At 36.4% G+C, this 26,283-nt stretch overlaps 1 protein-coding gene across 1 annotated transcript in view; it reads right to left on the reverse strand.

Moving 5' to 3' along the window:
- The window catches only part of NOX4 (NADPH oxidase 4), a 265,085-nt gene that overhangs the window by 23,082 nt on the left and 215,720 nt on the right, over positions 1 to 26,283 (reverse strand).

Here is a 26,283-nt window from a genome sequence, read left to right on the forward strand (position 1 = left end):
ATTCAATCCAAATGTGTATGACACATGCAGTATCAACATTTTATTGTGTACCTCAAGACAGCTACAACCTCTAACCTACTTAATACTTAGAAAGCGATCAACCCACAGGAGAAAGAACTATGGAAAGAGGTAAGGTAAAAGAGGTAATGAAGTATGGCTAAAGACAACACAAAAACTCTTTGAATCTCATGTTTTCATTTTTTCATGACTACATAGTATTTAATGAAAAGATCGCTGCTCTGGAGTCTCTTAATTCTAATGTATATTCTATTCAGTGATTATTGTATGAGTATATTTTCAGTGCTTGAGAAAGGCATAACAGTGGAGAAAGTAGGAGAGAAAAGTACAGAAAAAAGGAAAAAATGTATAGAATAATTTCAGTCCCACAGTGTTTTTTTTTTCTTTCTTTCTGAATCATCTAAAGAATTGGGTAAAAGGTCCCTTCCTTTATAAGGTGGTCCTGTTGTATGGACACGATTAAAATAATCACTAGCATTTATATAGAACTTTAAGCCTTTGCAAAACAGTTTACGGATATTATCTCATTTGGTCTTCACAACAAACTTGGGAGGTAGGTGCTATTATAATCCTAATTTTACAAATGAGGAGACTGATGTAGAAAGAAGTTTAGTGACTTGGCCAGAGTCATTTAGATAGTAGTTTCCTGAGGATGGACATAAGTCCAACTCAGGTCTTGCTGAAAAAAAGGTGCTGTGTTCTATTCAAGGAACGACCTCACAGCCTCAAAAGGTATGGCGGAGAAAGATGGGGAGGGGTAGAGGGGCCCAGAAGGAAGGGAGGGAGAGGGGGCGCTATTCGTTAATTTTAGGGACAAGGGAGAGCACTAACAATTGTGGTAATCAAAAAAGGTCTCTAGTAGAAGGTAGCATTTGAGCTGAACCTGGAAAAGAGTTAGGGATTCGAAAAGCCTGAGGTGGGAATAGAGCATTCCAGACATGGGCAACCAGCCTGGAGCAAAGTCTCAGAAATGGAAAATGGACAGCCAAGAATAGGGAACAGTAAGCATTAAAATTCAGCAGGAATTGAGAAGAAAGAAAGCAGAGTAAGATGAAATTAATCTGCAAACAAACAAAACAGAGCAGTAGAAGATAGACTGTGAGAAACTCTCAAACCCAAACAAAGGTGTATATATTTTAATTTATAGGCAGTTGTTTTACCATATATTTTTGAAAATCTGGAATTGTCAAGAACAATTCTTAGGGTAAAGAAATGTCTTTTAGGTAAGTTTCAGTTACTTGGTAGCTATTCCTCATAACAAAGTGCTAAGAAGGTATAGGGGCAGCTAGATGACACAATGGATAGAGCACCAGGCCTGGAGTTAGGAAGACCTGAGTTCAAATCTTTTTTTTTTGGAATTCCCCTTCATCAAAATAATGTGGGTTGATTTTTTTGGGGGGTGGGGAGTAATTCTGAATGTTGTTTTCCATCTGTTCAATACCATCTGACTCTTTGTGACCCCATGTCTCATAGCATGCCAAGCCCTTCTATTTTCCACTATGTCCCAAAGTCTGCTCAAGCAAATATTGATTGCTTCCATGACATATTACTTCCATCTCATTCTCTGCTGCCCCTTCTCCTTTTACCTTCAATCTTTTTTTTTTCTGTCATAAAACTATTTATTATTTTCTAGTTACATGTAGAGATAATTTTCAACCTTTGTTTTTATAAGATTTCTATTTTCAAATTTTTCTCCCTCCCTCCTCTCCTTCCACCCTCCCCAAGACAGCAAGCAATCTGATATAAGTTATATATGTACAATCACATTAAACATATTTCTTCATTAGTCATGCTGTGAAAGAAGAATCAGAGAAAAAGAGAAAATCTTCAAAAAAGGAACAAGAAAAGTGGAAATAGTTCAATCTGCATCTATATTCCACAATTCATTTTTTTCTTTTTTTTGGATGTGGAGAGTATTTTCCATCATGAGTCCTTTGGAACTAGCTTAGACCATTGTTTTGATGGTTTTCAGGTAATCCAATTATTTTCAAATGATCTCTCCTGGATCTATTTTCCAGGTCAGCTGTTTTTCCAAGGAGATATTTCATATTGTCCTCTATTTTTTTTTGTATTCATTTGGATTTGCTTTGCTGTGTCTTGCTTTCTCATAAACTCACTAGCTTCCATTTATTCAATCCTAATTCTTAGGCAATTATTTTCTTCAGAGAGATTTTGTATCTCCTTTCCCATATGGCTTTTCTAGTTGTTGACTTTTTTTCTCATGACTCTCCTGCATTACTCTCATTTCTCTTTCCATTCTTTCCTCCATCTCTCTAAATCTTCCTTCCATCTCTCCTACTTTCTCTTCAAAGTCCCTTTTGAGTGCTTCCATGGCCTGAGACCAATTCATATTTTTCTTGGAAGCTTTGGATGTCAGGGCTTTGACTTTGTTATTATCTTCTTCTGAGGCTGTATTCTAGTCTACCCCTCCCCCAAAGAAGCTGTCTATTGTCTGATGTTTTCTTTGCCTAGTCATCTCAGCCTGGAAGCAGATGTCTGAATGAAATCTGATTCTCTATGGTCAGAAGCTTGGCATGCCTGTGCCTCTTCCCCACTGGGCTGACACCACATGATTCAGCCCACTGGTTCAGAACCAGGGTGCTTTGCCCCAACTCCAGTAAAGACTGCATCCACTTCACCCCGGCCAACTGCCGAACCCGCTTAGCAGTACACGAGCTAAGCCTCAGAAGAAGCCACTGGTACAGAAGACTCTGAGGCACTGGAGGTGTGGTCTGTTCCTGGCTGGGTCCCAGCCACTTGTTGAGCTCCTCTCTCAGCCTGTGTGATCCCAATTGCTGTCATTGGCTGGAAAATAGTCTCACTCTATTCTTATGTGAGTTAGGCTGTACTGGGTTTTTTGTTTGTTTGTTTTGTTTTTAATTGGCATTATTTGGGAATGAGTGGACAGTTTATCCGGAGCTTGCGGGAGTCACAGCCTTTCCTCCACCATCTTGGCTTCTCCCCTCCTGAGTTCAAATCTTGCCTCAGACATTTACTAGTTATGTAACTCTAATAAATTCACTTAACCCTGACTGAATCCCTCAGTTTATTAATCTGTAAAATGAGAAGGAGAAAGAAATGGCAAACCACTCCAGTATCTGAAAAAGAAACCCCAAATGGGATCACAAAGAGTCATAAAGTGGAATAGGACTAAAAAATAATGGACTTAAAGATGAAGGTCAAGATATCAATGAGTTTCATATTTATTTTGGTGCAAGAGAAATCTATTACTCTTTTTTTGTTGTTTGTTTATTTCCCCCCATGTTGTTCTCTTACTGGTTCTATCTTTTTTGATAAACTTTGACATGCAGGAATTGTTTTCTTTTTTTATTTCTTTTTTCCATACCAGTCCCCATTTGATCTGTCCACCCTCCTCTCCTCAATATACAAAGAATGAATTTTCACTTTATGAAGCTTACTGATAGTAACAACATAGGAGAAAAATAAGCACAGGCAATAAACTCCCTAAGAAATAGCCTATTTGCTCCTCAAGAACAAACAATACAGTTTAGGTTCAATTGAAAAAACAAACAAACAAATAAACAAACTATATTTTCAATCCCTCTTGGATTGGAGATACAAGTGAACCAGTAAACTTATCAACACTGATGAAATCAGCCTTTCTGGGGGGCAAAAGTACTCAACACCAGGGACTTAAAAATATTCCCACAAAGTTTAGGAAAAAAAATTAAAACCCTTTATTGCTGTGAAATAGGACATTCCCTACACCATACTTCTGGTAAGTCATGAAGAGGAGCAAAACCCCAAAATAATACTATATTTCTCCGGTCCATTAAGTCTCAATTTCAGAAGACTATCTGAAAATTAGAAAATGGTAGCTAAATCATAAGTTTTAATAAATGTAGAACTAATTCCTTTTGCTAAAAGAGCTGGAAAAGAGCCTTCACTTGGAAGTACTCTGATGGAAACAATGATTACTTCTTTTACTTTTCATAATCCAAGCTCACTGTAGTTCAGCTCTGCTATATTTCTGTTCTTCCATGTCTTAATTCAGTTCAGCAATACCACATATGGTGCTAGCATTGGGGATAAAAAGACCAAAGAACAAATCTCTTACCTTCAAGGAGCTAACATTCTACTGTGAAGATATAGCATGTATAGAAATAAGCTAATAAAGTTTATACAAAGCCATGTAAAGTACTTACAAGAAGTAGAAAGTACCAACAGCTAAGGGATCAGAAAAGGTCTCCCTCAGGGAGGAACACCAGAGGTGTTCAAAAGAAAAATAAGGATTCTAAGAGGCAGAAGAAACAATGGGGGCATTTCAGACATGAATGACAATCTCTGTAGCCATGAAGGTCTTTGGGAATGGAATATAATTTATGTGATCAGCTAGTGTGCCAGACATCTCATAGAATCATGAAATTTCACAGAGTCACTGAAATATTTAAGAATTGGTTTCAGGTCTTTATGAGGCTGTCAATAGACTGACAATGTTTTCATGAACACACCAATAATATATTCTCAAGAATGTTTTTCTCACTTTATGACTTTACAAATTCTCTCTGTTTATCTATCTCTGTCTTTTTGTGTCTGCTTTTGCATCTATTTCTGTCTCTCTCACACGCATGCACACTCACATGCACATACCACATATATATATATATATATATATATATATATATATATATATATATATATATATATATATATATATATACTTTGCATTATACTATCTCACTTTCTGGTCTTTTGGGATCTCATAAAAACTAGCGCATGCTAAATTCTTTCTCACAAGAGTATCCAATCACTGAAATCTCCCCTCATGGATTACTAGAATAAGGTACTCAGGCTGTAAAAGTGGCTGTTTATATGAAATAGTGAGTGGCCTAACAGTTTTGGACTTGGCTAAATATTTACCAAGTATTAAGACTAACTTAGCTCTTCCCAATAGATGAAGAAATTAAGATAGATAATTGAGATTAAGGAACCTAATAAAAGTCACAAAGCAAAAGACAGAGCAGGTATAAAAAAATAAATACTGGCACTTGAGTAAAGTCGTGCTGTCTCTCAAATGTAGTTATATGGACTCACATCTAAAATACAAATTACCTAATACTAGGGGGTTGATCTATCTTCAAGGAATGCATTTCTCTGCATCAGAGTTTCCTCATTTGATATACCCCATGTTTCAGTGCTACAGTCCTTCCCAACGCTAAAATTAGGGTTCATGCAATTATAGACTTACAACTAGAAGCAACATTAGAGACCACCCCCAAGGGTTTTTAACCTGAAGCACTTGAGCTTGTGGGTTTAAAAATATATTTTGAGTCATGTATTTAAATATAATTGGTTTTCTTTGTAATCCTATATATTTAATTTTTTGTATTTCAAAACATTATTCTGATAAGGAATCTATAGGCTTCTGCACACTGCCAAAAGGATCGACAACAACAACAAACAATTAAGAACCCTCAATTAATCCAGCCCCCACGTGCATTTATCTCTCTATTGGACAGTGTTATTTAGAAGCCTGATAGAGGAAGCCTCAAGGCTTATGTAAATTCACTCTGAATTAATAGAGGCATTTGGTTCCCCATCACTGGGAGCCTATACAAAAAAAAAAAAGTAGATGGCCAGCTGTCATCTTGTAGATTTTTTAGACAGTATTCTTTTCCAGGTATGGGTTGAAAAAGGACATCATGTCAAGCTCAAAAATCCTGTGATTCTATGTGTGTGGTTCTTTCTATTTGCTGATATCCTTCATAACATCTAGTGTAGTTCTATGAACCACATCTGTGATAACATTGTTATAGGGATTTCCAGTGAAGAAATTTTTTCTGCCAATGCATATCAACTTTGGTTCTGCAACTTTAAGTTTTAGAAAGTTACTTGGGAACATTAAGTAGTTAAGTAACTTTTCTAGGCCACACAGCCAGCACATGTCAGTGGTTGAACTTGAGCCCACCACTTCCTGACTCTTAAGTGTGAACCTCTGTAGACTATGTGAAGGTGCTTCAGATACTTGGCATTTGAGATAGAAAAACCTAATTGTGAAACCTGAATCCTGTGACACCAATTTTAAAAAATCCTTCCCAAACCAAATACTTCAAATTAATATACACTTGATGACCATATGTGGCAGCTAGGTGGGACACAGTGGATAGAGGACTAGTTTTGAAATCAGGAAGACTCATCTTCATGGGTTCAAATTTGCCCTCAGACACTTACTGGCTGTGAAACCCTGGGCAAGTCACTTAAGCCTGTTTGCCTCAGTTTCTCATCTGTAAAATGAGCTGGAGAAGGAAATGGGAAACCATTCCAGTATCTTTGCCAAGAAAACCCCAAATAGCATCACAAAGAGTCACAACAACAATGAACATGTGTATGTAAGAGTTCTTTCTTGGGAATGTTTTTAATACTATGAAAAATTGCTAGAATCAGACACTAAGTAAAGATTATATATAGGTCATCTTGTAAGAATACTTTTGTTGGTCAAAGACTGGAGCTAACTCCAAAACTGAGGAAGGGGAAGCACAAGTGACTTTGATTCAAAGCATCCTAGAGAAGGGGAGTTCATGGTTGTGGTTGTTATTGTTGTTGTTTCTTAAATGCTCTTGGGCATGCAGTGAGTCACTGAAATTTTCCATTAGGGTGGTAATGACAGCTGCACAACGACTGGCAAGTGACTGCTCGGCAACATCTGGAAATGTCTGAGAGAGCCATATGAGAGCACATTCCAAACTGCACTTTACATATTTTATGCGGCTTAATATAAAAATATAATGCCTTTCACTTATGAATGGTAACAACTTTTATCCATCCTTAGCTCTTAGTAGTATCTTTAAAAGCATAATATGTTATCCTCATTATGCATATGGCTGAGGTACAGAAATTTAATGTTTCTGTCCAAGGTCAGACAGCAAATCTGTGAAGGTGAGAATACCTCCACACTTCATTAGCTCCAGCCAGTGTGTGGATACAGAGATAGTGTTCCTTTGTCTGTAACCTTAGACATCCTAGAAAAGGATGACAGGAGTCCCTCCCTTCCCCCCTATGCTATGAATACATTAATTCTGCAATTGGTTTTTGTGAAAAGGTTAGGTTTTTGTGAAAGCAGTGACCATTCACTAAATCTTACTTCATTTTGATTTCTCTTTCATTTATAAGTAAAATGACATTCATTCTGCTGCAGTAGATGAGTCTAGAATTTTCTGGAAAAAAAGGCTTCTCTCAGATTTAGAAATGTAGCCTCCTCCTGCTTGGTACCCCCTCCCTCTTGCTCTGCCTTTTCTATGGAAACTTTATACTGAAACTTTTTTATTTATTTGGTACCTTCTTGCCTGTGATATACTAAGTGTGAAACTTACAGGATGTGCCTGAGCAAGAATGCTCTCTTTTCTATAAGACACCTAGCTCTCTCTGTAATCACAGATGATCATAAAGAACTGATCCAGAGTCTAGAACAAGCTGAGTACAAGGGTAGGAAGGCACCCTTGGCTTAGATGATCAGTCTTATTTCTCCTACTGTTGGAACATAAACTCCAAGGAAGAGACTTTGGGTACACTGCCCTGTCTAAAGGTACAGCTATAGGATTATCACAAAGGTAAAGATAGTTTTGCTGTATCCTTGCTTCTCTGACCCATCCTGAAGTATCTAAAGTTAATAACGTAAAATAAAATCAAACAAAAAGATCTACAAACTTCAAAATTATGGGTTGGTTTGCTTCTATTGAAATTTCCCAGTCCTTCTAAAATATTTGTGTGAGATGTCGCTGAGTGTGTCAGAGAAGGAAAAGGAGAAGGAGGAAGAGGAGGAGGAGGAGGAGGAAGAAGAGGAGGAGGTGGAGGAGGAGAAGGAGAAGGAGAAAGAGGAGAAGGAGAAGAAAAAGAAAAAGGAAGAGAATGAGGACAAGGAGGAGGAAGAAGAGGAGAACTTTATGCATCACTGCCATAGCTTTAAAAGACTACAAGGCCCTCTCCATATCACAGTTAGGTATCAGATTAAGACTTTCTTCTTACTTAAGAAAAAAGAAAACACTTTGTAGCACTGTATGCCTATGGCCTTTCCCAACAATCCAGCCTTCATGATCCTGTTAGACTAATTATTTCCTACGAACTCCTGTGTTCATATCACTTCTTTGAACATTATTTTCTAAGATATAGAGACCCATGGATGTATTTTGAGTCAACACTTTTGCCTGAATGAATTGAGGAAGAAAGGAAACAAACATTTATGAAATACCTACTATGTCCAAGTACCGTGCTAAGCAATTTATCACTTGATCCTTATAACAGTCCTAGGAGGTAGCTGCTCTTATCCTCATTTTAATAGTAGAGTAAACTGAGATGGAGGTTAAGTGATGTGCACATGGTCACATAGTTAATTAGTTCCTGAGGCCATATTTCAACTCAGTTATTCCTGACTCTAGGCCCATTGCTTTACCCACTGTGCCACCTAGCTATCTTCAATTTGTGAATAAATGAATGAGTGAATGAAAAAGTATTTATTAAGCACTTACTTTGTGCAAAGTATTAGCAAATAGAAAAGCAAGACAGTCCTTGTGTTCAGGTAGCTCACATTTTAGTGAAGAATGTGGATTCCCTACAATCCAGATGAAAAGGCACCATTGTTCCCAGGATTCAGGAGCAAAGCAGAGGATAATGCACCTTCTTTCATGTCATTATTGCTGATGAAATCTGATGTTGAGCTATTTGACAATGTCAAGGACATTGTGGATGAGAAATTTATTGCCTGGCTCTTCCCCTATCTGTGGCTACTAAGAAGGCTGAGGTTGCTCCTGCAGAAGCACATGCCAGCACAGGAAATACACAGGAGTTACTTCCCAGGATGATGGCTATGGAAGCTGTGATGAAAGAAAGTCCTGGTGGGGAGGCTTGAAAAGGAGGAGGGTGTCTACCATGACAAGGGTTCTTGGGATTATCTTCCCTCATAGTGGCAATAAGGCCGGGTCCCTAGACTACAAGTTCCCAGTACATCAGTTTATGGTCTTATATAGGTCTAAATCATGGCCATGGACCCCTTTGGCAGTCTAGAGAAACCTATGGACTCCTTATCAGAATAATATTTAAGTTTAAAAAATAAAAATATGTATAATTACAAAGGAAACTGATTATGTTGTAAAGCTGTTATAAAAAAAAAAAAGTTTAAGGACATAGTCTCCAAGCTAAAACCCTGTTCTCTAAATCTATGCCATTCCAAATAATCCTTTGTTGCCCTATCTTTGCAGAGTTATCTTATTACCCTCCATATGTCAAGCTAGAATATTCCTTATAAACTGAAAACACCGTATAAATTTCTGCTTCTAGGGCTTTTCTAGCCTCAGCCCTGTTTCTTGAAAATCCTCAATCTCTTTTTGGCTTGATGAATTTCTGTCCAGAAACTTATTAAAGGAACTCATAAGGGGACTTCTATTTACAAAAGAGAGAATTTGGCATTAAAATGTCTCCCTGCTGTGATGCAACTAAATTATTTTTTTTTAATTAGCTGGCCACCATATGAAATCTAACAGGGAATATAATAGAGAAACATGCTTTCAAAGAATTTTATCTAATAAGGTAAATGTATGTAAAAGTATTATAAACTTAACAACAATGAAATTACATGAGAGTTCCACAAACAGTGGTAGCAGAGATTTGGAAAAAAAAAATTATATATTTCCAGCAGCAAAAATGGGTGTTACAGAAGATCTGGAACTTGAGCTCAGTCTTGAATGAAGGAAAGGATTTAAATACATTGAAATGTAGGGGGGTCAGCATTCCAGAACAAGAGGAGAGATGCATGCAAACACATGGAAATGAGAAGGGGCCTCATGTATTTGGGTAGCAGCAAGTGATTCTGGTTGACCAGGATATTATTGTGTGTAAAAGAAAATAGGACTCTAATGGAGGGCAAGGAGGAAAAAGATATTGTCATGGTTGAATTTGCAGAAATTAGCAACTGACTGGTTGGGAAATGGAGAGGAAAGAGTCAAAGAGGACATTGAGCTTAAAAGTTTGGACCACTGGAAATTTAAATGGTGGGACCAATAGCATATATGATGAAATTAAGGTAAAGAGCAATTTTTTTAGTGGTGGATTATGAGTAAAAACTAAAAGAAATGTAAACTAAGAATGTAAAGATCACTGAAGAAAATAAATGAAAAGAGTATCTACTAATCAATAGGGTGCTAAGGATATTTTCAATCAACTCAAAAGCAAGATTTACTATAAATAAGGTATATAGAAGGATTTGCTACCTAATGAAATATTTTTCATGGACAGCCCAAGCCATAGTCACTTGTTTTTGTTTTCTTTTTTTAAAAATATTTTCAATAGTCTTTTGTTGGCTATTTCATAAAGTCCAAATTCCTTAGCTTTGTATTAAAGGTCTTACATAATCATTATTTACCATCATGTACTATGTGCCCACACCAAACCAGATTATTTATCTTTCCTCAAATAATCTCACACACTCGTGCTATGCTCTTCACATGCAATTGTCTTTGCTATGACTCTAATCTATCAATATCTATTCTGTTTTCAAGGGATAGTTCAAATCCTAGTTCCTCCATGAAGCCTTCCTTTATGTCCCCATCTGGAATTGATATCTTCTTCTTCTAATCTCATGGTACTTACTGTTTGTCTTATGCTCTGATCATGTTTTAATTTTTAGTATATTTATTTTGCATGTGTCTTATCATCCTAACAAAGTATTAGCTCTTTGACAGGAAGGTCCAAAATAATATTTATCTATATACTTTCTCTTCCGCACCTAAGATAGCACCCTTGATATAATAGGGTGTAATAAATGTTTATATAATGCTTTAATGTATTTCTGTTGTATAAACAGCCAAAATTATGCATTTCTTCATACCTTCTACCAAATCAGGACAAGATATCAAAGAGAGTTTGAGAATTTTAACATGGTAACTGACTGAACATAATCATTGCCTAAAGCACCCCCTTGACCAGGCTGATTTTTTAAAAATAATAAACATTTTTATTTATAGTTTTGAGTTCCAAATTTTATTCCTCCTTCCCTCCCTTCCCTTCCCCCTCCCTGAGGCAGTAACAATCAGGTATGAGTTATACCTGTGCAATTATGTAAAACATTATAATATCATTTATTTGGTACAAGAAGACATGAATAAAAGAAATAAAATAAAATAAAGTGAAAAATAGGATGCTTCATTCTGTTCAATCAATATTGGTTCTTTCTTTGGAGGTGGATAGTATGTTTCGTCAATAGTCCCAGAATGATTTCTACAATGGAAAAGAAATTTGGGGGCATCCGTAATGAAGGTCTGTATTGCAATGGATTCTCAGTAGATACAAAGACACTCAAGTCAAATGCAACATGATGTAACAGAATGAATGCTGGAACTGGATTTAGAAGAATCCAAGTTCAAATCGCAGCTCTTCCCTTACTAGATGTGCTCACTTAACCTCTCTCATGCTCAATTTCTGCACCTGTCTATTGCATATGATAATATCACCTATTTCACAGGATTATAGGGAAGATCAAACAAAATAATGCCTCTAAAGCATTTATAAAAACCCTTAAAACAATATATACTATTAAGTTATTATTATTAAAACTCACAGAAAGACCATAGATTTAGAACTGAAAGAGATCTTAAAAGTTGCACTACCTCTTAGAAGGGGCTCCCATAAAATCCAAAGGTCTTTGAGCTTCTTAAAGAGTACATGTATAAGTGTATATGTATAAGAGTACATGTATAAGTGTATATGTATATGTATACATGTACATAAGAGTACATGTATAAGTGTATATGTATATGTATATGTATACATATAGAAAAATGCTAAGTCAATAATTGTAATGTTCCACTGTTTCAGCCAGAAATGGTAGTCATTTTGAAGAAGGGGTATTAGGAAATGTACAAAATATGTTGTCTCAAAAAACTGCTTAAAAGGTTAGAACATAATAACAAATACATCTGAATTTAAAAGTTTAATTACTACTACCGTAACAATATCTTCAATTAAAAACTCATGGGGCAGCTAGGTGGCCCAGTGGTAAAGCACCGGCCCTGGACTCAGGAGTACCTGAGTTCAAATCCGGCCTCAGACACTTGACACTTACTAGCTGTGTGACCCTGGGCAAGTCACTTAACCCCCATTGCCCCGCAAAAAAACAAAAAACAAAAAACTCATGAAAATAATATTTTACTATTCTGGATGCACCCAGTGGAAAAAGCTAGATTATTATTCCCAATTCAAACCTAAGAAATGTTTATTCCATTTCACGTATCTCCTTCCAAAGAATAGAAGGTTAATGTTATTCTATTTCATTTTATAGATTTATTTTAAGAGATATTATAGTGATTTGTGAATGTTGGCACACAAATAATATAAATCTTCTACCTTACAATCAACATCTTTGTAAATTTATTGTTCCAGAGAAAATCTTGGTGACTTTTCCTTGCTATGAACTAAAATGTGTTATTTGATATTTATGAGTTATCATAGTTTCCCATCATTCTCACCATCTCACCAGCCTATCTTCTTTCTCAATTATATATTTTTGATGATATTATTTATCTTAGTTCTTCTTTGTAATTCCTTTTTTGTTACCTGCTGCAACTTACTCACACTCATTATATGTTTCTCCATTGCCTACTGAGTGATAATGATCAGGACCTGGCCTATGGAATTTGAGTGGTACTGTGGAACTCCTAGAAAAACGAAATTCCCTACACCAATTGCAGGTTTGTGATAATGGCTTTTTTCCAGTACATTTTACTGGATGAGTACTCCAGGACATTTTGAGGTCTGTAGTTATTTATACAGGCAAATCATGATCTGTCTATTTATTAAAAATAGCAACCTTCTGTTGTATAAATCCAGCTACCAGTTCATTTCTTATTAAGTATTCAGTAGGTATTAATTTTTACAGGCTAAAGTTATATATAACTGTCTCTATCAGTTTCCCTGAATAATCTATACTGATTTATAAAGATAAAACTTCTGTAGTTGTTCAGGGCAATGACTTGGTCCTGAGTTTCCATCATAAATGCTTCCATTTGCACAAATAAGTCAACATGGATCAGGTATTTATTTTACACTCCCTTATTTGATTTACAACTTTTGATTAATTTTTTAGACTTTCATTCCATGGGCTTCATCTGGAGCTAAGAATCAATCCTTCAGCTACATATGACAAATTCAGTGAGAAACATCTGTAATCATCCCTCACCTTTACTCTGAGAAGAGATGCATTACAAAAGAATGTTTGTTTATAGTGTGCCCTATGAGTATCTATCAATTTTCTACTTCTTTTTTTGCTTTAGGAGTGCTAAAATTACTGTAGATGTTTTAGAATTAAGCGTTCTAAGTCTTGTTAATACTGTATAAAATTTATGTTAGGATGCTTTCCAAATCTGCTACCTTCTGTGTTACAACTCCAAAAGTATATATTCATCCTGGCATTTCATAAGTGCCAGTTGCTTTAAATGCATTCCTCATAAGCAGCTTTGATTTCAGAATGCCATAAAGTATCTTAATGAATTTAGTCAGCCCTAGCTTGTAAGTAGATTGGTTCATTTTCCTATAAATCCACATTGGTCTCAACAAACAGATCCAATTTGTTTTTTCTCATTGGATTTTTCCCTTTGGTCTTCACAATCTTCTATCTCTTCTTGGCTGAAATCCCCTGTAACATTTTAGTTTATGAAAACTTTTCTCTCAACCTCTAGGGTACATGCTACACTGTGAATATCTTAATTTCTTCTTTTCTAGCATAAATTCTAGGAAGTCGTCATTTCTATCTAAAGTTTCCATCATTTCTACCCAGAAATCAGCTCCTCTTTATTCATGAAAATCAGTTCCAAAGTTTCTTTTCTTGATTTCTCTACCTTTTGGAGGATGAAATTATCAGTAAGGCAGGTAAAGAGATAATATTAAAGTTTATTCTGTGTGTGTATGTGTTTATCTGTGAGAGGTGGGGGGGAGGGAACAGCAGATGTCTAGATAATATCAAGTATATCATGGTTCTGTGCCAGGCCTGTGATCTATTTCTCATAGTCTTTATTTGTTTCCTCTTTCTGACCTTGTGGTCTATATTATATACTTCAATGAAAAAAAAATCATGCATCTTCTTTTCTTCATTTAACTTCAACCAAATAGAAAGTACCATGCTTATTAGTCCCTTTGGTTTTTGGATTTTCTTAGACATATACACTTAAATGTTAAGTGCTGCTCCTGTACTTTCAACTTGACCTATCTCATTTCTTTTGAAATGAGGTACATAGATCCAGAACCATGGTATGATCGTTCATTTTAACTCACCAAATCTCAGTGTTTTCTATAAGATCATCTTTACCTCCATACAATTAATACTTTAACTTCTTCTGTGTGTTTTTAAAAAAATTTGGACATTATTTATAGTTGAAGCCATAAGGTTTTATTACTGCTTCCTTTCTTTCTTGTTCTACCATCTCAAAAAGGAGAGTTGAAATATATTAAAATATAAGCTCAAAGACATTATCGTATGAAGTTTTCTATTGTATAGCGATGATTATTTGGTAAAATTACCTTATTTTTCCAGAGAAACTATATGAAAACCTAGTCTAACAAATCAAAGGTCCTTTATGGTAACAGATTACACCTGATATGCAATATCAGGCTAAAATGCAAATAATCAGATATTCCTGAGAACAACATAAATGCAAAACAAGTGGGCTTCTCCTGAATACTCTGAAGACATCATTGTCTGATGTCTCAGCTTCCCAACATTGCTGAGCCAATTTTGGGGTAAGGAGTTACATGGATCTTTCTTATCTGCAAAGATTTCCAAAGGCTTCCTGCTTCACATCATTTTGTTTGCTTTCAAGGAGTGAGCTATCAGCATGATTTACCTTGTGCAAATTGAATTAAGAACATCCTGTTTCAAAACTAGGAAGCAGGGAGTTAATCAATCTGGACCTGACATCAATAAACACAAAAATAAATTTTCTAGGGGCTACACAAACCCCCCTTTTCAACTGCTTAAATACTCTTTCCCTCCCACATCTCTATGGAACCTTTTGAGAGCTGTCCCATGCAATGCATATAACTGGCTACTCAAAAGAAATAAAAATGAGTGTTTGTCTTTATAACTCATTCTGTTTTTATGGGGGATAAATATCTGGTTGATAATAGTTAATTATTGAATGAGTTTATTCAAAGAATCAGCAGATAAATGAGTTGAACCAGATCTCTAAAGTTCCTTTCCTAATATGAAATTCGATTATTCTATAAACATCTATACATTGAATCAGAATTGAAATTAGTTATGTCAGAGATCCCCATTTGTGTGATTAAAAAAATCAACAAAGCAACATCTGCAGCCAATTCCCTCTCAACTGATAGGTTTCATTTCCTTGCTCAAAGCCAAAGAGTGATGACTAGAAGGGCAAGAGAATTTGAAAAGCTGAGAATGAGGGAGGAGAAAGAGCAATTGGAAATGAATGACCACTAATTAAGTATCCGGGATACTTGAAGAGTTTAACTTAGTCCCAGGAAAGGGACTGTCAATGACAGCTATATGAAGTTGGTAGGGCAGGCTTTATCACTATCTCAAATATCGAAAAAGTAGTAGAGTGATGGTCTTGGAGTCAGGAAGAGTCATCTTTGTGAGTTCAAATGTGGTCTTAGGCACTGACCAGCTTCTTAACCCTGGGAAAGTCATTTAACCCTGTTTCAGTTCCTCATCTATAAAATGAGCTGGAGAAGGAAATGGCAAACCACTACAGTATCTCTGCCAAGAAAATACTGAATGTGCTCATGGAGAGTCAAACATGACTAAAAGAAATGACAACAACAGCAATAACAACAACAAAGACTAAAAGTTTATACTGGTTAGGAACACAGTCCAGGGTTTTATCATGGCATTTTTGAACTAGAAAGGATGTTTGATAAGTTAATCAGTTAATTTATTTAAGTATACCTAAGGGGCCATAAAAATTTTTACAAATCTTAATTTTTAAATAAAGTATATGGATCTTTCAGTATATCAATGGAAGTCAATAAATGTTTGCTGAATGAATGAATGATCTCATCCAATCTCTCATTTAATAGGTAATGAACCTGAGATTCAGAGACTGATTTGTCCCAATTAGTTACTCTAGTTAGTGGCAAAATTCGGGTTAGGACCTGTATTTCCAAACTGTCTTGGGGTTACTTTTGGCAATCCCCAACCAATAGCTTCTAATTGTCTAATAAAGGCAATGTGACTCTTGGTCCTATAACACCACAGGAAAGCAAGCAATAATGGAGTAATATTAGGTTCTTACTTCTTTTAATTACCAGCCTAACAAACAGAAAAACAAAGAGCTTTTTTGCTCACTATTGGGAAAGCTCAAAGTTCAGATAGTGAAGAATCAGAGTCAAAAACAAATGAAACAGCATAAGGTATCCAAGCACAAAGAAGATACTCTGAATTCACTTAAATCCCCCCTTCGAGCAATGCAGCACTTCTTCCTATCCTTTACCTTCACTCACAAAAGTGAAACAGGAAAAAACAAAACAAAGAAACAGCAACAAAACCTTGGGTTTTTCAGAATCTCCTAAAGCCTTAATTAAACAACTGATATGTTTGCCAGCAAAACAGTCCCAGCTGGCTGAAGAGAAAAAAACATAGCATAGTCATTTTGAAAATTGAGGCAACAAATATGCGCAGTGACTAAAACAATGGAAATGGATGGAACAATAACCACAAAGCAATATAAATTTGAATGTGCAAAATTTTGAAGAAAAATCTGGGCATCAAAGGAGAAAAATGAGGTGATACCTTTCCCTACTGCTTTGCAGAGGTTTGAGTCCTCAGATATGGAACATTGCCTATATAAAGTCAGAATTTATTTTGATTTGTTGGTTGGTTTTGCAGGGAATTTTTTTCTATTCTTTCTCTTTTTATTTTTTTAAATTTTCTGTTAAATAAGATGTGGCTCACTGGGAGAAAGGAAGGGATACAGAAAAATCGCAATGACATATAAGCACATATAAACATGCATGTGCACAATGCATGCATGATATGGTGCACATACATGCACACATGCGCATGCACATACATTCATACATACACATGCACTACAGGCATGTGTGTACATGTACATGCACATGCATGTGGACTGCCATATACAATGCACACTCTCATGCACACATATATGTACACTGTACATGTATATGCACACACTATAAATAGGCAAGAGAAGACTCAAGGTAACTCTTTGACTAGAGTTTAGAGAGGGACTGAAGTTGATTTCATGCCACATCTAACTAAATTCCTCAGCAATCAGGATGAATACAAATAAGTAAATAATCTCCTGGGAAAGATAGCCTTTTTCTTTAAAGGCTCAGACTAAACCTTACATCCTCCATAAAACTTCCCTATGTATTATAAGGCTCATTAATTTGTTTTTCTCTCATTACAATTACTGAAACATTTCTTGTCTGAACCACTTAATTTAGTAATAAATTATGCACACATGTTTGTGTGTATAGTTTGTGTCTATATATAGATGGAGAGGGAGAGGGAGAGGGAGAGGGAGAGGGAGAGGGAGAGGGAGAGGGAGAGGGAGAGGGAGAGGGAGAGGGAGAGGGAGAGGGAGAGGGAGAGGGAGAGGGAGAGGGAGAGGGAGAGGGAGAGGGAGAGGGAGAGGGAGAGGGAGAGGGAGAGGGAGAGAGGGAGAGGGAGAGAGAATGTGATAGTTCCAGAGTTTTCCCATTTCTGTGTAATGGGGATTATTTTTCTCTAAAAGGCAACAACATTGTCCCTGGGACCTGATTGTCTTCTGTCTCTTTTGAGCTTCCTGGTCACCTCATTGTATACACAGTCACATCCATGTGGTTTTGGGAGCTCTCCTACGAGGTAGAACTCTGAAAATCAACTCAGTCATCACTCCCTGCTTCGATGATGACATGTGTGGAGATGATGATAGAGAGTATGATGAGGGATGAGGGTGGAAAGAGAGACTAGGTGCCACTGTATCCTTTTTCATATCCCTGCCATATTAAGGCAAATTAAACCTCCTTTTGTTGACTATTCATTGACTTGTGAGTATCCTGTTTTGTCCCCAATTGAAACTGAACAAACAAGGTTTTTGTTAGGCCTAACCCTCTCACCATGCAATGTTTGCTACAGTTTCATGCATGTTAGCATCATTTCCCCAAGTACAGAACAAATATAGTACTTGAAATCTGAAACTGGTATCTTCTTCTTCTTCTGTAGCTCTACAATGCCAAAAAAGTGGAAACACAAAAGTGGGGAGACACAACATACTTGCTTATGAAACAAAGTGATTCAGGCAACCAAGGACAGTAGTTATTCTAAATAGGTATGTGTAAATGGAAGTAAGGGAGTAATCAAAGCCATATAACTGATCACCTCAAAAAAAGGATGCTATTGAAAGAATCCACAATTTTACCACATCAGTCCTCTCCTCCTCTAATGCAGCATTGATTCTAGAGTCAATTCAACCTCTGATATTTACTACTTGCATAACCTTGGGCAAGTCATTTAACTTCCCTGGGCCTCAGTTTACTCATTTATCAAAATGAAAAATTTATCCTGAGGTAACTCTCGCCTTTAGATCCATCATCCCATATAATCTACATAATATTGTTGTTGTCAATGAGCCTTTCCATATTTGAATGGGTTGGGCTAAGAAAATGATGGCCTGAAGATGGACACACAATATAATTATAATGGTAATTGACAAAATATAGTTCCTAATATATTGATTCCTTTGATAAATTCTTACGAAGTCATTGCAAAACACAATTTCAAGTTGTACAAAGATGTGAGAACTAATCAACAGACTATAGCTCATTTAGAGGTATGAATACTTCTTCAAAACTGAAATTAAATGAAATTCAGCAGGTAAGAGTATTGGTGATAAACTAGTCTACAAAATCTACAAGATAATAAGATGTGTATCTATACAGGGTCCAAAGATATTAATGTTAAGATAATCCATCTGAGAAAAGACCAAAGAAAAATTTTTTAAAAACACCAGATGCAACAACTAAAATATAACATACCACATAGAGATGGTTATTCTGGAGCTCTAAAGCCTAGCAACAGAACTATAATAAGTCATTTGGTGAAAACATTACCCCTATTTCTTATAAAGAGAGGCCAGTCTACTGTGGAAGGCTATAGATGTAGAGTCTAATAGAAATGCATTCAAAAGAAATGCCACTGATATCAGCTCTGTGTGCCTGTAGATGCCATTTAGTCCTGCCGAGCCTCAGTTTTGAGGGCATAATATTAGCACATAATTCACATGGTTGTTGTGAGGAATGTAAAATGTTCTATAACCCTTACGACTTCATATAAGTGTGGGTTGTCATCATCATCTATGGAACCTCAGAGCATCACAGGAAAATTGGTAAAGAAGAGAAGAGGCTGATATCAGGTAACTGAGTATAGCAATGGTTCTTAAAGTGGAGTCTGAGAGGTCCAAACTATATTTTATAATAATAATGCTATTTTACTTTCTAAAATGGTAAATATTGATACCCACATGGAACAAAAGATCTTTGAAGGGTCCTCAATAGTCCAATGTAAAAGTACCCTAAAGCCAAACAAGGTTGAGAACCAGTGTAGTACAGTGAAATGTAACTGAAGTTTTTGTCATATTAAGACAGCATTAATGAATTATCGTTAGCAGGGCACCTGCTGTGAGTTGTGTGTTGTGGTACTTGTGCTAGCTTTCAGCTATGACTGCCTTGAGTCTTGATAGCAATAATATATAACTTAACCATTCTAGTGGAAAGGGGAGAAGAAGCATTTTAAAAAATCAACAGGGCTGAAGAAGCCCATTGACAAGCCATAAAATGTCTTACTTCATAGATTCTTAGACTTCAAAGGGACCTTAGAAGTCCAATATTTAACCAATATACAAATTCTCATCCTAGATCTTTAGCTAGTGCCAATGCAGTTTTTTGTTTGTTTGTTTTGGGTGGGGCAGTGAGGGTTAAGTGAATTGCCCAGGATCACACAGCTAGTAAGTGTCCTGTCTGAAACCTGATTTAAACTCAGGTCCTCCTAAATCCAGGGCCAGTGCTTTATTCACTGTGCCATCTAGCTGTACCCCCAATGTAGTTTCTACTTTGTTATTGTTAAGTTGTTTCACTCATGTCTTACTCTCCATGACCTGATTTGGGGTTTTCTTGGCAAAAGCATAGGAATAGTTTTCCATTTCCTTTCCCAATGGATTTCAAAGACGAAAAAATGAGGCAAACATGGTTAAGTGACTTGGCCAAGTGCACTTAGCTAGTAAGCATCTGATGCCACATTTGAACTCATTAAATGTGGCACTCTAACCACAGTACCTAGCTGTCCCTAGATTCTATATAGTCCTTCCATTAATAGGGAGTCCTATCTACCTCCCTCCTGTTATATAATGAATTATTCACTGCACCACCTAACTATCCCTAGCTTCTATTTAGTATGTCCATTAATAGAACTCACTAACTCCTGAAATACTTACCACTTTTATACAGCTCTAATTATAAGAAAGTTCTTTCCTAAGTGGAGCTAAAATCTTTCTTCCTGTAAGTACCATCCACTGGTCCTACTTCTGCCCTCATGAAGAATAATTCCAAGGACCATTCCATTGAGCATACCCCAAAGAATGTTCTTTCTCATGCTCAGCAGCTCCTTCATCTGATAAAAAGAAAAATGGTAAATCCTCAGACATTCTATCTGGCCTATATTGGATCAGAAAAAGAACAATCACCATACTAGGTGTCCTGTTATTTGGGGACTAGTAAGAGGTGTTGTCAAAATTAAAAAGGAAAGAAAAGAATTAAGGGGGAAAATGCATGGGATGAATTTGTAAGTATAGGAAGTTCTATCAGTCAAGTTCAATTAATCAGTCAACACACATTTATTAAACAATTACTATATGCCAAGCAACAGTAAAGTTTAATAAATATTTGTTCATACACAGGATAGCTAGGTGTCACAGTGGAGAGAGTGCTGGGCCTGGAGTCAGGAATGCTCATCTTCCTGAGTTCAAATGTGTCCTCAGATACCTATTAGCTGTGAGACCCTGAGAAAGTCACTTAACCCAATTTGCCTCCATTTCATTATCTATAAAATGGGCTGGAGAAGGAAATAGTAAACCACTCCAGTATTTTTGTCAAGAAAACCCTAAATGGGGTCATAAAATGTCAGACACACCTGAAAAAATTACAGCAACATTTATACATAGCATGATGCTATGCACTCTGTGCAGGAGGGGTCCAAAAGCATGAGACAAGGTACCCATGTGTTAAGAACATCAAAATTCCATAAGAATAGTAACTGTTATTGGGTCATTACCATACAAATTTTTGTACTTCTATCTATTCATTAAATATTTTCTGTGTTTAAGGCACTAAACTGAGTATTAGAGATACGAAAATACATGAACAACATCAATCTTCATTTTGAGTTTATTATGCAATGAGAAGAAGAGAGATGGGATTACAGAAAACTATGACATAACTAAGAATGAAATAGGTATAAAGGGAAATGGGAAATCTGAATAGTAAAGGATGACTTTCACCTGGGATAAGGTGGAGGAGAGACAGGTGAGTTCAGCAATGACAAGGCCACTGAGATGGGCCTTTACTGATGGAAAGGAGTGATCAGAGATTGGAAGAAGGAAAAGGGGGAATCTATTCCAGGTATGGTGGAATGATTTGAGGAAAGACATGAGGAACAATGGAGACAAAAGAAAACAGGGAAAAGAAAAAAAATAGAGTTTGTCTAGAATGTAGGCTTCTTAAAATGAAGTAATATGAGATGATGCTAAAAAGGCAGGCAGAGATGGATTTTGAAGGACTTTTAGGAAGAAAACAAGGATTTATTAAGTACCTACTATGTGTCATGCATTGTGCTAAACACTGTACAGATAGTATCTCATTTTCCTCATAACAACCCTGAGAAGTTGGTGCTATGCCCATTTTACAGTTGAGGAAACTGAGGGAGATAAAAGTTAGTGACTTGCTCAGGGTCACAAAGTAGGAAATATTTGAGGCAGGATTTTAACTCAATTTATCCTGATTCCAAGCCCAGATCATCAAGTATAGCCCCTTTTAATAGTAGATTATTTATTTTCTACATAATGAGGAGCCAATAAAGGTAGTCAATTGAGTAAAAGAGTCAAATGATCAGATTAGTGTGAAGGGAAATTATTCAGGCAAAAATATGAATGATGGATTTGATAAGAAATGGGTTGTATGGTAGGAAAAATAGTGAAGAGGTTCTGCTAGAAGAGTTGGTATTCTGAATCACCATGGTTATAGTGGGAATTGAGAGGACAAAAGGTTTTTAGATATATTATGGAGGAAGAATTGACAAGATTAGATGATTGATTGGCTATATCCAGAAAGGGAAAGGTGGGGAGAGTTAATGACTCAAAGTTTATAAACTTAGGTGATTAAAAGCCTCATGGGACCATGAACAGAAATAGGAAAGGCAGGGGCAGTGACAAGTAGGATTTTTGGTTGGGAATTCAGAGAAGAGGGAACTCATTTTTGCAATTTTTAACTATTTGAGGGCCAGCCAGATAGAAGAAGCAACAGGATGGTGGAAATATGAAACAGGATTTTAGGGGAGTGGTTGGGAGTCAGCAGTATGGATGTATGTGTGTGTGTGTGTATGTATGAGTATAATCACTTGATTTTTTAAAAAGTACTATAAGTAATATTTGTATAAGCTTAGCATGGTATTGTTATAGGCATTGAGCTTTGAGCTTGAATATCTTAGTTTTAACGCACATTTTATTTATTCGTGACCTTAGGCAAGTCATTTAACTTCTTCAAAGCTCAATATCCTTATTTGGAAAAGGTGGGAAATTTATCATTATCAAAACCTTGCTTATTACAAAAGAACCATAGACGCAAGAACTGGAAGGAATGTTAAATGTCACCTAGTCTGATCTCCCTCAATTCATGAATGAAAAACAATAACTAGTAATAACTGGATGAGCTGAGGATTAAAACATAGGTTTCCTTACTGCAAATTCATTATGCTTTCCATTGTTCCCATTGTGCCTGCAAAAATTTGGCCTGGCCATGAATTTTGCAGTGAGTGGTCAATCTCCAAATTCTCTTTTCATTTTGATTACCCCAAGTAGAAGTCTATTTTGTATGACTCTGAAAGTGTCGCTTAACCATTCTCAGCCTCAGTTTTCTATAAAATGGAGTCAATAATAGAACTTACCGAACATAGTTCTTTTGAAGATCAAATGAAATAACATGCATGGCATTTCGCAAAACTTTAAGCACTAGAGAAGTGCAACAATATTATTATTATTATCATTATTATTAGTGACTAGCTAGAAAGCTCTCTAATTTTTGAGAGGCTTCATTAAGCTTCTTACAGTGAGTGAGAGTCCCCTTTCCTGTACTGCTTCTCTGAGCTGGGCTGGCACAACTAGATGCCATGAGTGGCTTCAGGACACTGTCAAGTGAAATGATGTCCAAATCAGGTTTTTAATCTTTAGATACTTTGAAACTGTATGTACGAGAATAAAACTACTGCCCTCTTTCCCAAAGCTCATTAGAAGCCTAAATCCATCACAGTTGGTGATGGGTAACTGGCTTAAGGGATGAGCAGCAGGTCCAGTGTCCCTCTACTCCAATTCTCTGTGCCAACCATGGAAACAGTGCACATGTTCTCTCTTGAATATACAATTCTCCTTTCCTCCCCATCATACTTTTTTCTGCCCTCGTTCACACTGGTTCCCATTCTGACATTCTTCATGGAGCATCATTACATACTGATAACTATGAACGTGGCTTCATTCTGCAAGGGGTCAAATGCAAGTTCAGGGCTGGAAGAATATGATTAATGCACATAATTATTCTTCTTTGGGAAATACTATTCCCCAGCTCTGCTGCAATGACCAATCATTTTTTCCAGATTTTATATATATAAAAAAAACAAAACAGCTGGCACTTGGGAAATTTGTCATATCTGTCCCTGTTAAGACTTCTTCCCCCTGTAAAAAAAGAAATCAGTCTCTCTATATAGATTCTTATTTTTAGTCATCAGTATGTGTCTAACACTGGCAGGGTGCTTAGCATGGCAAGACATATTAAATTGACACAGTAGTGGGAGGTTGCCTTGGCCAGTTTTGAGATGGAGCCAAAAACATGGGTAGTGCAGCACCACTTCAAAAGGCAAAGACTTAAATAGGCAGTCTAGCAAATATCTGATTCAAATTAAAAATTATGGGACTATGTTTTATTTTGTTATTCTTACTCTATGATGTTATTATAAGACAAATAATACTTTTCATCAAAATTGTGACTAATACAGGCTGTCCCTCTGAGATGCCAAAACAATAGTCAAGTCAGTGGAAAAATTCAGTCAAAACAAGTATTTGGTATTGTGAAACAAAGAAATAAAAAGATTCCAGTTCTCTGCACTTTTGACATTTCAACAAGTTGTTCTATGTCAATAGTTCATCTTCTACTCACTGTTTAGAAAGGTAAGGTTCAAAACCACAGACAATGCCAAAGTAATTTCCAACTCAATATAGAATTCCACTGGATACATTTAGAGAAGGGTATTTGTTCCCTCCCCTTTTTTCCCCAGTGATTTTGACTTTGCTGTCACAGGAGCTCAATTAACAGCTTAAAAATCAAATGGGCAGTTGAGGACAGGTAGCCACAGGTAGGCTATAATATAATGAGATTACTGACAGATAGTCAATACTTTCATGACAGAAATTCTCTATAAAGCCATACCAAGGATATAGATATAGATATATATCCTTCAAAGGAGCTGAAGCTCCTTTGGCTGATTTTTAAGACTCTACAGTCTGATACCATCCTACCTCTTCTATACTCTTGAGTATTTTTTAAGGGTGCTGACTTCAATTAATCAGGGTCAGTGATGACTCTTTACCTCTCTATTCACTAGTTTTGTTCTTTTTTGCTCCAAAAATTGCTTGGCATAAAAAACATGTGAAATGTGAGTTGATCAGCTTTATGTAGTCTGTCTTCTCTTATCAACATCTCACTACTGCATGTGGCTACGTGATGCAATAAATAAAATGTTGAGCCTAGAATCTGGAAGAACTATAGTCAAATCTGGCTTCAGACACTAGCTGTGAGACCTTGGCCAAGTCATATAATAGCTGTTGCCTCACTTTCCTCTAATGCAAAATGGGTATGATAACATAATAACTTACCTCACAGGGTTGTGCTGTAGATTAAATGACATAAGACTTAAACAGCATTTAGCAGAGTGCCTAGCATGTAGTATGTACTGTATAAAATGCTTATTTCCTCCCCCACCAATACATTGATTTTATCATTTTTGTTGATCCTTTTCTTTTCCCCAAAACAAGAATAGGGCAGCTAGGTGGTACAGTGTATAGAACACCGGTCCTGAATGACCTGAGTTCAAATCCAGTCTCAGACATGTGACACTTATTAGCTCTGTGAACCTGGGTAAGCCACTTGACCCTCATTGCCCCGCCAAAAAACAAAAACAACAACAACAACAACAACAACAACAAAAACACCACCAACAACAATAAATACCTTTCTGTTCTTGTTGGGTTTTCTCATAAGTTCATTGTTAGCTCAGGACTCCTGACTAATAGTGTTATAGGATAATGCCAAGCATTCATGTTTATCTTTCATTACCCGCCTTTGCTTCCATCTGCTGTACATGTCTTTAAAAAAAAAACTTTTTCCATAAAAGTATTTTATTATTTTCCAGTTACATATAGAGATAGTTTGCAACATCTGCCTCTATAAGATTTCTAGTTTCAATTTTCTCTCCCTCCCTCCTCCCCCCTCCCCAAGACAGCAAGCAATCCAATATAGGTTATATAGGCTGTACATGTCTTTTTACAATCACTTCCCTGTGAATGCTTTTTGGTCTTTTCCCTTATTTATCAGAATTATTTCTCTCTGAATCATCAGTTTCCTATTCCTCCTGGTCTGACTTTCTATACATAATTCTAGTCTGGGATTTTATCTAGCCTTTCTCTGAACTTTTTTGAATCTGCTCTCCAAAATTTGTGGCATCTTGTCAAGATACACTTGGTTTTCTTTACTTCTATCAGAAACAGTGAATTCCAAAAACTTTCCCCAAAACAAATCCCATCATTCCTAGCACCTTGTCCCCAGTAATAGATTCAACCTTAATACTGAGATTTGTGTCTAACAGGAACTTTCTTCATCCATTCCTCCATCTTTTAAAGGATGAGATTTTAATTAAGGCAAGGCAAGAAATCATCAGCTATTCTGTTTCTGGCATAGAGAGAGCTACATTAGACATCT

The sequence above is a fragment of the Dromiciops gliroides genome, chromosome 3 (genome assembly GCF_019393635.1).
Source record: "Dromiciops gliroides isolate mDroGli1 chromosome 3, mDroGli1.pri, whole genome shotgun sequence".
In the NCBI taxonomy this organism is placed as follows: domain Eukaryota; kingdom Metazoa; phylum Chordata; class Mammalia; order Microbiotheria; family Microbiotheriidae; genus Dromiciops; species Dromiciops gliroides.